Source organism: Calonectris borealis, unplaced genomic scaffold, assembly GCF_964195595.1.
Source record: "Calonectris borealis unplaced genomic scaffold, bCalBor7.hap1.2 HAP1_SCAFFOLD_158, whole genome shotgun sequence".
NCBI lineage: Eukaryota > Metazoa > Chordata > Aves > Procellariiformes > Procellariidae > Calonectris > Calonectris borealis.
This window is the reverse complement of record NW_027441544.1, coordinates 119815-131917: the sequence shown is the minus strand read 5'-3', so window position 1 is coordinate 131917 and position 12103 is coordinate 119815. Positions and strand designations below refer to the sequence as shown.

The 12103-nt window shown below is 52.9% G+C and overlaps 2 long non-coding RNA genes across 2 annotated transcripts; both read left to right on the top strand.

Annotated features, from left to right (window-relative positions):
- Window positions 1–3791, top strand: LOC142077132 (uncharacterized). Its single transcript, XR_012671574.1, has 5 exons — window positions 1–1267; window positions 1691–1754; window positions 2139–2312; window positions 2417–2658; window positions 3357–3791. It is a non-coding gene; the product is annotated as an uncharacterized LOC142077132 (long non-coding RNA).
- Window positions 3792–8485: 4694 nt separating this feature from the next.
- Window positions 8486–12103, top strand: LOC142077131 (uncharacterized). The gene is made up of 5 exons (XR_012671573.1): window positions 8486–9588; window positions 10014–10077; window positions 10462–10635; window positions 10740–10980; window positions 11678–12103. It is a non-coding gene; the product is annotated as an uncharacterized LOC142077131 (long non-coding RNA).

The following is a 12103-nucleotide window of genomic DNA, read 5'->3' as shown; positions in this document are numbered from 1 at the left end:
CCCGAGGGCTGAAGTGAGGTGGGGGTCCCCTGGCTCTCCCCGGGGGGCAGGCGGCAGCACGAGGCGGCGGTGTCTCCCCGGTACCCGGCAAAGGGGAGCGAAACCGGCCGGCTGGAGCTCCGGGGGTGCACAGCCCGGCCCCGCACGGCAGAATCCTTCCCTGGGTTTTCACCGTTGGCTGGGTGTGACAAACAGGTTCATTTTGTGCCTCCTCTTTTCCCAGCGTCACCTTCTGCGTCACGTGAAGAAAATCCTGCGCGGTTGACGCCGCTTGCTGCTCAGGTAACGGCACGTGCGGGGCCGGGGGAGCGGGGAGAAACATTGGCGCGTTCAAGGACGCTGCAGGTGCTCCGCGTCAAACCCAGGGAAAAGGCAAATTTGTGCCGGTGCAGAAAAGCTGATGAACGGTTGCCGTTAACAGAGCGCGCGTGCCTCGTTCCCGAATCGGTCCCTGGGTAGTTACGAGCGTTTTCCTTTCAGGGAAAAGAATGAGCTTTCGCCTACGATAAATTAAGAGCTGCCTGTGACCTTCTTTAGGGTCAAGTGTTTCTCTTCTGTTTGTTCGTACTGATTTTACGGGCAGGTTGGAAATAGCCTTTTATTTTTACACGCGTAATTGTAATTTGTAGTACTACGTGGTGTCAGGAGAGTGAATTTTGGAGCACCCAGGTACTACTAGAAACGTAATGAACGAGACACGATGGAAACTGATACTTCAACTGGATTTTTACTTGATTTTTTTTTTCATTAGAGTGTTGATGGCATGTTGTCCTGTGGCTCCATCCCCATTCTGTTCAGTGGAGTCTTCAATCTAGGACTTTGAAGGAAAAAAGTTGGTCCTTCCAAAAAAGGGCTAGTCATTCATGGGATCGAGGCATAGACTTGGCGAGCCGCTTAAGTACGTGATCGGAATTAAAGCCAAATGCCGCTTCGCGTTGCTGCTGTTGGTCTTCGCTTTCATTAGTTTTCCCGCTGCTCCGTCATGGTTGGGAGCTCTGAATCATCCTTTTTTTCACTCCCTAACGCATTTTTCTCCCCAAGGAGAGGCTACGTTTAAAAGCTACTTAGTTTCCTCACAAATGCATTGGTCAGTAAAATGGAGTTAGGATGCTTGGAACCACACAAATGACACCAGTCTTACAGATCTGGACTATTTCTGAACACGTGTTCATCGCGTGCAGATGTCATCGGGATACGGATCATCTGCACTTCGTGCTCTGACGAGACGATCAGCTGAGACAGGGACGAGCTCCAAAAGAAAAGAAAGGTACAACGTCAAAGTTTTGTTTTGTTGTTGGGTTTTGCGGGGTTTTTTTGTGTTTGTGTGTTTTGGGGTTTTTTTTGTTTGTTTTTTTTTTGTTTGGTTGTTTGTTTGTTTGTTTGTTTGTTTTTCCTTAAGAGTGCGACGTTGACTGGTGGCAGCCTGCAGAGCTCTCTTGCTGCCTGACCTCTCTTTTCCTTCTCTGTCACTCCTCTTTCTAGGCAAGTGAGTTCTCGCGAAACTAAAGCTGCCAATGAGCCAAAAAAAAGGCACGGTTGTCTGAAACGTGCAGAAGCTCTAGTGGCCTGTCTCAACAACCGCACCAAAGACGATGCCAAATACTTTCTCCTCCACTCAGTTGTTCTCTTCGCGGCAAAGGAAACTTTGTGCTAAACGTTGTTTGTTTTTTTTTCCCTTTCCTCTCAGCAGAACGTCAACTGCCGTGAAAGTACGAGACAGGTGGAAAGGATCCCTAGTGGTCTGCAAGTACGAGGTAGGCCTGTGACATGTGTCTGCGTTTTTCCTAAGGTGCTCGTAGCACGGACTTTACAGTTAACACGAGGAACGTGGCAGCTCTCCTTCTATGTGATTTTTTAACGTGAAATATTTTAACGCAAATACTAAAAATAAAGGAGGTCTGTTCTGGAGCGTGGTACGCCTCTGCGAAGCTTGCTTCCCTCCGTCTGTTTTCTCTTCCTGCAAGCACGCTCTTCTGTTTCTGTGCGCTTGCTAGGAAAGGGTGCTGTGAAAATAATGTTGGACTAGAAGAGGAAAGGAACCGTTTGTAAGAGCTGGGATGTTCGGGAGAAACAGGCTTTGTTTTCACGATAAAAGCTGTATGCTTTTTCAGTCAGTCGGTGTTTAAAATGCCTTACAGGAGCACTCGAACACCTTACTGAGATGCTAGCATCTGTGCTAAAAGCAATCAAGGTCAAAGAAGCGGCGTGGACAACACGGGACAAATCGGCGTCGCTTCGGTGCGCTTTCCAGGCTTTCCCGAGAAGCGGTAGGAGCCTCGTAACTAGCGACAGAGAGTCCTGATGTGGTTTTGGTGAGTTACTGCTTCTATCGCGTCCTTTTTCCTAACCTGCAGCGCGTAATTTTGACTTTGGTTGGAAAGAGATTTTCCAGAATGGAAATCTTTCTCGTTCAAAGGAGTCGCCTTTTACGAACTTCCCATCAGAATGGATCTTCAGAGATGACGTGCTCGGCAGTAGAAGTCATCCGCAAGGAGACTTTTCGCGCTCTCTCTGGAAAAAAAAAAAAAAAGGGGTAGGTCGATTTCCTTGCACAGACCCAAGCGCAGCACGTCTTCCGATAGTCGACGTACGGCTGATCTTTGGTTCTCGGGTGTAACGGTCGAGAGATCGTAAAGACGCGTTCCTCCGCACGCTCGGGTACGGCCGACAGCGTTAGCAAACCTGCCGGTCCTTTTTGGTAGCCTGATGTATTGCAGCACCGGGGATTTGATATTCCCCACCGCCTGCCCCCACCCCACCCCCCCCCAAAAAAAAAGTAAAACCGTATGGGAGATCTCTTATCTCACTGATTTTTCTATCGTAAACGAAATTTTAAAAAGAAAGTGAAAATTGTATAACTTCCAAACTGACTTGCGTTGTTTAAACTGCAACTGCCAAAGAGCTGTAGCGTATAATTTATTAGGTGTGCTTAAGCAGTTAGGTAGTTGCTCTAAACGTTTAAAAAGAGAGGCAACTGATGGGGTTTTTTTCCCGATCTTTTGGCAGAGCGCTCTGAAGTCCTTTATTTCTGCCTCGCTTTCAGTGGCGCGTTTCCCCGGCAGTTGGGTAGCATCGGTCTCGGCGCAGCTGGCCAGGCGTCCCTCCTAGTCATGTGACGCACGCAAAACCCCTGGTCAAACGATAGCTGTGTAGTTTGGAGGTAGATAATTTAACGGTATGAATTCACAGCTACGCAATTTCAATTAACGCAAAAGGAAAATCAAATATTTTTATAGTATAAGCCTTCTCGTCGTACGTCTGTAAGCGTACGCACGCCTTTTTAGCATAAAATGAATTGCTGAGATTTGTTCTTTCTTTTTCATTTTACTCTTCAAAGTTTTACGCTTCGCTTTCAGCTTTATCGGCCAAGCGAGCGAGATGCGCAGCAGCAGCAGCAGCAGCAGCAGCAGCAGCGCCAGGGCTGGAGCTGTGGCGGCGGATCCGTGAGCGTAGATGCCGATTACGGCGCGCCCTCGTCCTGCAGCCTCACGGGGTTATCTCCCGGCAGCGGTGCTGTAAGGAAGGGACGAGGCGTTTTCCGACACCAGCGAGAGCGTTTACTTCTCTGCGAAGGACGCGTTCAGAATCGCGTCAATTAGTCCTCACGCGGATTTTAAGCGTTCGAATCGCTCGAGCTTTTAAAGGCCGCGTTGTATTTCGAGCTGACCCGTTTGCCTGGCACCCTCCTTTAGCTCGACTGCTACCCTCTCCCTTGTCCTGACCGAATTCCTCTGCTGCCTTCGGTGCTGTTTTTTTTAACGTGCTGAAATAGATCCGTTGGGATTTTTGTTTTTCAGATGCCGTGCTGTAAGCGTCCCGTGGTGCTCAGGAGAGACCCCCGGCCCGGGTTTGCCTGCCGGTCGTTGGGCGTGCTGAGGGTAAGGGGCCGGCTGCCAGCCTGCGGGACGGGGGCTGAGGGGGGGCTGCAAGCGTTTGGGGGGGCCGCCCCTCCTTTATCTTTCTAGCAGAGCACCCCTTTTTGGCGGGGGTGCGTGCGTACATACGCCAACGGCATTATTAAAGTAACGAGCTGCCGGTTGGGGCCGTTTCCCTCATGTTGTGCCTTTTTGGGGGCTGAATAAAAAGGGGGGGTTGGGGGCCTGGAGGGGTGATGATGTCATTTGGGGCACCCCAACATCACCGGCGGGCTGATGATGCCGTGGAGGAGCAGGTGAGTGGGGAATGGGGGGCCATGGGGGGTCCCCCCCCCCACAAAGGGGGTCACAGCCCAAAAGTGCCTGATAATTCCTGGGGGGGTTCAAAAATTTTTAAAAACTCTAAATCTGTCTGTGAGGCCTCGAAATAGAGAAAAATCTCTCCTTGTTCTATATATTGAAAAATAATATTCCTTTATATGTATACAAGGATTTCAAAATAGGAACCTATATCTGCCCTATTATCTAAAGGATTTTAGAGCATAAAAAAATCCGGAAGACGTATATAGGGTTTTAAAATACAAAAAGAACTCCCGTCTATATAAATTAAAAAAGAAAGCACTTCCAAACGCAGAAGGGATGATATATTTTATGTATGAAGGAATTGAAAATAGAAAAAAGGCTGAATAGATACCGCTGTCTACACTTACTACGTGTTACATAGAGAGCCTAAATAGGCGTTATATGTAATCTAAGAGATGATCTATAAGTGCAAATAGATATCTAAGTCTAAAATCTAAGTCTATAAAGAGATAAGTGTAAATATACGTAAGTGTAAATAGAGAAGTCTATAAAGACATTGAAGTGTCAAAATATGTAAGTTGACAGATATCTAGTCTGAGCAGGTATTATATATAATGAGTGGGAAATCGGGGGGTATAAGTGAAACATAAATATATTCACTAAATATATAGAGAGAGAGGTATGTGTAAATACGTTAAGCGTAAACGTCTATGATAGATAAGGTTTTTAAAATGCAAAGAAACCCTGTTTATAGAAAGGATTTAAAAACTCTTCACCCCCCCCACCCCCCCGAACCACCTCTCTGTTGAAGATCCAAAAGCGCTTTCAAAAGCTGCCTCTTCCCTGTTCTCTTTTTCCGTCTTTTCCCATCCTGATTGGGGGCCGGTCCCCCCAACAGGGACTTTCCCCTGCAGGGCCGTGCACACAGAGCGGGACCTGCCGCCGTGGCCTAAAAACACCACAAAACCCCTAATTCGGGGCCTGCAAGGGGTTGGGAAAAAGAAAACCCGCATTTTTGGGGGAAAAATACCCAACTTGGAGCTCCCGGGAAAGCCAAATCCACCAGGATTTGGGCAGCCGGAAAGCAAAAAAACCCCCATTTTCATGCACAAAACGAAAAAGCAAAAATCACCAAGTTTTGTTGTGAAAAAGCGTTGAAAAACCTCCCAGTGGAATATTTTGGAAAAGGAAAAAACCCCAGCTTTGATATTATACAAAAGCAAAAAAACCCCCGATTTGGGGAAGCTTTGGGGTGAAACACCAGCCATTTGAGGGGCCCGGACCCCTGGGGTGCTGCCTGCCCCGCCAACCTGCCCGTTGCCCCCCGCCCAAACTCTGGCACCCCCCTCCCGCTCCCCCGCCCCCCACTCCCACCCCGCTCTCCCTCCTCCTGCGTTTTGGGTTTGTGCTGAGAACGGCGTCGGTGACGCGGGGCTGCGTGAGTTCCCGCTGCGCAGCGCTTGCACGGCGCCGGGGGCTGTGCTGCTCCTCGCCCCGCCCTGCCGGCGAGCGGGCTGGGGGTGCGCGAGGGCCTGGGAGGGGGCACCGCTGGGAGAGCTGACCCCGGCGGACCCAGGGGGTGTTCCAGACCCTATGACGTCAGGAAATAAAACTCGGGGGGGAGGTCGGCGGGGGGGGCCGCTGCTGGGCTGCGGCTGGCTGGGCATCGGGCGGTTGGCGGCGAGCCGTTGTTTTCATTTGTACCGCTTGTCTGTCTGGGGTTTTTCTCTCTGTTGTTTGGGGTTTTTTTTTTTCCCCCCTTTCCCTTACAAGTGGAGTGTTTTCACTTTTGCCCTTCCAATTCTCTCCCCCCTCCCGCTGAGGGGGCAGCGAGGGAGCGGTTGTGTGGTGCTGAGTTGCCGGCTGGGATTCAACCCCGGCACAAGGTGAGTGGCAAGCCCTGCCTGGCTAAACGCTTTAGGCTCCCCGCGTTATTCCTGCCATCTTGCGAGGCCCTCCTTGTTCTTTCCTGCTGCTTTCAAGTGCCTTGTGCTCCAGCAGCAGGCTGGGAAGGAGGGTTGTGGCAGGAGCGGCGGCTCCCCGTGACTCCTTCTCGGGCTGTGGGCTTCGCCCCGCGTGTGGGCTGCCGAGGATCGTGGGCTCTGCAGGGGCCACAGGCAGCCCGCAGAGCTTGAGGCTGAGCCGTTCCTTTCCCCCTCTGAGCATCTGGGGAGGGGGAGTGGGGGGGCTGCGGACCCCCGAGGGGGCCGAGGAGTGGGGCTGTGCATCCCGGGGGGGCCGGGGAGTGGGGCTGGGGGGGGGCTGCGAGCCCTAGGGGGTCGGGGAGAGGGGCTGGAGGACTTCCGGACCATAGAGACCAGACCAGAGAGTATAGCTGGAGGACTCCCGGACCATAGAGATGGCGGACTCCCGGACCAGAGAGTACACCTGGAGGACTTCCGGACCATAGAGACGGAGGTCCAGACGCATAGAATGTACCCGGGGGACTTCCGCACCATAGAGGAAAATGTCCGGCCTAGAGAGTACAGCTGGAGGACTTCTGGACCATCGAGGCGGTCGTCCGGAGCGGAGAGTGCACGTGGGGAACTTGCGGACCATAGAGAGCAAAGTCCGGCCTAGAGAGTACCCCCTGGAGGACTGCCGGACCATAGAGAGCAAAGTCCGGCCTAGAGAGTACCCCCTGGAGGACTGCCGGACCATAGAGAGCAAAGTCCGGCCTAGAGAGTACACCCTGGAGGACTGCCGGACCATAGAGAGCAAAGTCCGGCCTAGAGAGTACCCCTGGAGGACTGCCGGACCATAGAGAGCAAAGTCCGGCCTAGAGAGTACCCCTGGAGGACTGCCGGACCATAGAGAGCAAAGTCCGGCCTAGAGAGTACCCCTGGAGGACTGCCGGACCATAGAGAGCGAAGTCTGGACCAGAGAGTACCCCTGGAGGACTGCCGGACCATAGAGAGCGAAGTCTGGACCAGAGAGTACCCCTGGAGGACTGCCGGACCATAGAGAGCGAAGTCTGGACCAGAGAGTACCCCTGGAGGACTGCCGGACCATAGAGAGCGAAGTCTGGCCTAGAGAGTACCCCTGGAGGACTCCCGGACCATAGAGAGCAAAGTTCGGCCTAGAGAGTACACCTGGAGGACTCCCGGACCATAGAGACGGACGTCCAGACCAGAGAGTACACCTGGAGGACTCCCGGACCATCGAGATCAAGGTCCCCCAAGAGCTGGGGAGTGGGGCTGTGGGTCCTGGCGGGACTTGAGAGTGGGGCTCCCAGGGGGCTGGAAAATGGTGTGGTCGGGTGCTGTGAGCTCCGGGGGTCCTGGGGCTGGGAAGTGCTTGCAAACGCTGGGGAGGGGCTGCGAGCCGTGCGCATGCGCGGTCCCGGGGCGCTGTGCGCATGCGCGGTCCCGGGGCGCTGTGCGCATGCGCGGTGCCTTGGCGCCGACTACAACTCCCGGCGTGCCTCGCGCGGGCGGTCCGGTGGAGCCGCGCGCTGATTGGTTGCGGACGGTATTTCCACGGGGCGCCGTGCGCATGCGCGGTCCCGGGGCGCCGACTACAACTCCCGGCGTGCCTCGCGCGGGCGGTCCGGTGGAGCCGCGCGCTGATTGGTTGCGGACGGTATTTCAACGGGGCGCGCGGCGGGCGTTGCACCGAGGCGGCGGCGCAGCGTGAGTGTGAGGAGCCGCGGGCCCGGGGAGCCGGGCTGTGGCGGCGGCGGCGGCGGCGGCGGCGGCGGCGGCGGGGGTGGGGGGGGCGGTTCTGCAGGCTCCGGGGACAGGGGCTGGGGGGGGCTCCAGGCGGGGGAGGGCCTGTGAGCATCTGGGGAGTGGGGAGTTGGGGGGGGGGCTGCGTGCCCTAGGGGGGCCGCGCAGTGGGCCGGGCCGGGGCGGGAGGGGCGGGGCGCTTTGTGCAAACAGATCCTCCCTGCGAGTCCCCACTGTCGCCCCGTGGGGCCGGGGACCCCCCAGCCCTCCCTGCAGGCAGACTGGGGGCTTCGCGGGCCGAGTCGAGGGAGGAGCTGCTGGAGAGAGGGCTTAGAAACGGCCTTCTGCCCCCGAAACTGCTGGAGCGTTTGAAAGGGAGGGACAGGTCCACCCCAGGGCTGTTCCAGGAGCAAAAGCTGGTCCCAGCCAGCTCGCCTCTGCTCCCCCGGCACCGGGATCGGACCTTTCAGCCCCGTTCCCGAGGGCTGAAGTGAGGTGGGGGTCCCCCGGCTCTCCCCGGGGGGCAGGCGGCAGCACGAGGCGGCGGTGTCTCCCCGGTACCCGGCAAAGGGGAGCGAAACCGGCCGGCTGGAGCTCCGGGGGTGCACAGCCCGGCCCCGCACGGCAGAATCCTTCCCTGGGTTTTCACCGTTGGCTGGGTGTGACAAACAGGTTCATTTTGTGCCTCCTCTTTTCCCAGCGTCACCTTCTGCGTCACGTGAAGAAAATCCTGCGCGGTTGACGCCGCTTGCTGCTCAGGTAACGGCACGTGTGGGGCCGGGGGAGCGGGGAGAAACATTGGCGCGTTCAAGGACGCTGCAGGTGCTCCGCGTCAAACCCAGGGAAAAGGCAAATTTGTGCCGGTGCAGAAAAGCTGATGAACGGTTGCCGTTAACAGAGCGCGCGTGCCTCGTTCCCGAATCGGTCCCTGGGTAGTTACGAGCGTTTTCCTTTCAGGGAAAAGAATGAGCTTTCGCCTACGATAAATTAAGAGCTGCCTGTGACCTTCTTTAGGGTCAAGTGTTTCTCTTCTGTTTGTTCGTACTGATTTTACGGGCAGGTTGGAAATAGCCTTTTATTTTTACACGCGTAATCGTAATTTGTAGTACTACGTGGTGTCAGGAGAGTGAATTTTGGAGCACCCAGGTACTACTAGAAACGTAATGAACGAGACACGATGGAAACTGATACTTCAACTTGATTTTTACTTGACTTTTTTTTCATTAGAGTGTTGATGGCATGTTGTCCTGTGGCTCCATCCCCATTCTGTTCAGTGGAGTCTTCAATCTAGGACTTTGAAGGAAAAAAGCCCCCCCTTTTGGGGGGGGCTAGTCATTCATGGGATCGAGGCATAGACTTGGCGAGCCGCTTAAGTACGTGATCAGAATTAAAGCCAAATGCCGCTTCGCGTTGCTGCTGTTGGTCTTCGCTTTCATTAGTTTTCCCGCTGCTCCGTCATGGTTGGGAGCTCTGAATCATCCTTTTTTTCACTCCCTAACGCATTTTTCTCCCCAAGGAGAGGCTACGTTTAAAAGCTACTTAGTTTCCTCACAAATGCATTGGTCAGTAAAATGGAGTTAGGATGCTTGGAACCACACAAATGACACCAGTCTTACAGATCTGGACTATTTCTGAACACGTGTTCATCGCGTGCAGATGTCATCGGGATACGGATCATCTGCACTTCGTGCTCTGACGAGACGATCAGCTGAGACAGGGACGAGCTCCAAAAGAAAAGAAAGGTACAACGTCAAAGTTTTGTTTTGTTGTTGGGTTTTGCGGGTTTTTTTTGTGTTTGTGTGTTTTGGGGTTTTTTTTGTTTGTTTTTTTTTTTGGTTGGTTGGTTGGTTGTTTGTTTGTTTGTTTTTCCTTAAGAGTGCGACGTTGACTGGTGGCAGCCTGCAGAGCTCTCTTGCTGCCTGACCTCTCTTTTCCTTCTCTGTCACTCCTCTTTCTAGGCAAGTGAGTTCTCGCGAAACTAAAGCTGCCAATGAGCCAAAAAAAAGGCACGGTTGTCTGAAACGTGCAGAAGCTCTAGTGGCCTGTCTCAACAACCGCACCAAAGACGATGCCAAATACTTTCTCCTCCACTCAGCTGTAGCCTTCACAGAAGAGGAAGCTTTGTGCTAAACGTTGTTTGTTTTTTTTTTCCCTTTCCTCTCAGCAGAACGTCAACTGCCGTGAAAGTACGAGACAGGTGGAAAGGATCCCTAGTGGTCTGCAAGTACGAGGTAGGCCTGTGACATGTGTCTGCGTTTTTCCTAAGGTGCTCGTAGCACGGACTTTACAGTTAACACGAGGAACGTGGCAGCTCTCCTTCTATATGATTTTTTAACGTGAAATATTTTAACGCAAATACTAAAAATAAAGGAGGTCTGTTCTGGAGCGTGGTACGCCTCTGCAAAGCTTGCTTCCCTCCGTCTGTTTTCTCTTCCTGCAAGCACGCTCTTCTGTTTCTGTGCGCTTGCTAGGAAAGGGTGCTGTGAAAATAACGTTGGACTAGAAGAGGAAAGGAACCGTTTGTAAGAGCTGGGATGTTCGGGAGAAACAGGCTTTGTTTTCACGATAAAAGCTGTATGCTTTTTCAGTCAGTCGGTGTTTAAAATGCCTTACAGGAGCACTCGAACACCTTACTGAGATGCTAGCATCTGTGCTAAAAGCAATCAAGGTCAAAGAAGCGGCGTGGACAACACGGGACAAATCGGCGTCGCTTCGGTGCGCTTTCCAGGCTTTCCCGAGAAGCGGTAGCAGCCTCGTAACTAGCGACAGAGAGTCCTGATGTGGTTTTGGTGAGTTACTGCTTCTATCGCGTCCTTTTTCCTAACCTGCAGCGCGTAATTTTGACTTTGGTTGGAAAGAGATTTTCCAGAATGGAAATCTTTCTCGTTCAAAGGAGTCGCCTTTTACGAACTTCCCATCAGAATGGATCTTCAGAGATGACGTGCTCGGCAGTAGAAGTCATCCGCAAGGAGACTTTTCGCGCTCTCTCTGGGAAAAAAAAAAAAAGGGGTAGGTCGATTTCCTTGCACAGACCCAAGCGCAGCACGTCTTCCGATAGTCGACGTACGGCTGATCTTTGGTTCTCGGGTGTAACGGTCGAGAGATCGTAAAGACGCGTTCCTCCGCACGCTCGGGTACGGCCGACAGCGTTAGCAAACTTGCCGGTCCTTTTTGGTAGCCTGATGTATTGCAGCACCGGGGATTTGATATTCCCCACCGCCTGCCCCCCCCCACCCCCCCCCAAAAAAAAAGTAAAACCGTATGGGAGATCTCTTATCTCACTGATTTTTCTATCGTAAACGAAATTTTAAAAAGAAAGTGAAAATTGTATAACTTCCAAACTGACTTGCGTTGTTTAAACTGCAACTGCCAAAGAGCTGTAGCGTATAATTTATTAGGTGTGCTTAAGCAGTTAGGTAGTTGCTCTAAACGTTTAAAAAGAGAGGCAACTGATGGGGTTTTTTTCCCGATCTTTTGGCAGAGCGCTCTGAAGTCCTTTATTTCTGCCTCGCTTTCAGTGGCGCGTTTCCCCGGCAGTTGGGTAGCATCGGTCTCGGCGCAGCTGGCCAGGCGTCCCTCCTAGTCATGTGACGCACGCAAAACCCCTGGTCAAACGATAGCTGTGTAGTTTGGAGGTAGATAATTTAACGGTATGAATTCACAGCTACGCAATTTCAATTAACGCAAAAGGAAAATCAAATATTTTTATAGTATAAGCCTTCTCGTCGTACGTCTGTAAGCGTACGCACGCCTTTTTAGCATAAAATGAATTGCTGAGATTTGTTCTTTCTTCTTCATTTTACTCTTCAAAGTTTTACGCTTCGCTTTCAGCTTTATCGGCCAAGCGAGCGAGATGCGCAGCAGCAGCAGCAGCAGCAGCGCCAGGGCTGGAGCTGTGGCGGCGGATCCGTGAGCGTAGATGCCGATTACGGCGCGCCCTCGTCCTGCAGCCTCACGGGGTTATCTCCCGGCAGCGGTGCTGTAAGGAAGGGACGAGGCGTTTTCCGACACCAGCGAGAGCGTTTACTTCTCTGCGAAGGACGCGTTCAGAATCGCGTCAATTAGTCCTCACGCGGATTTTAAGCGTTCGAATCGCTCGAGCTTTTAAAGGCCGCGTTGTATTTCGAGCTGACCCGTTTGCCTGGCACCCTCCTTTAGCTCGACTGCTACCCTCTCCCTTGTCCTGACCGAATTCCTCTGCTGCCTTCGGTGCTGTTTTTTTTAACGTGCTGAAATAGATCCGTTGGGATTTTTGTT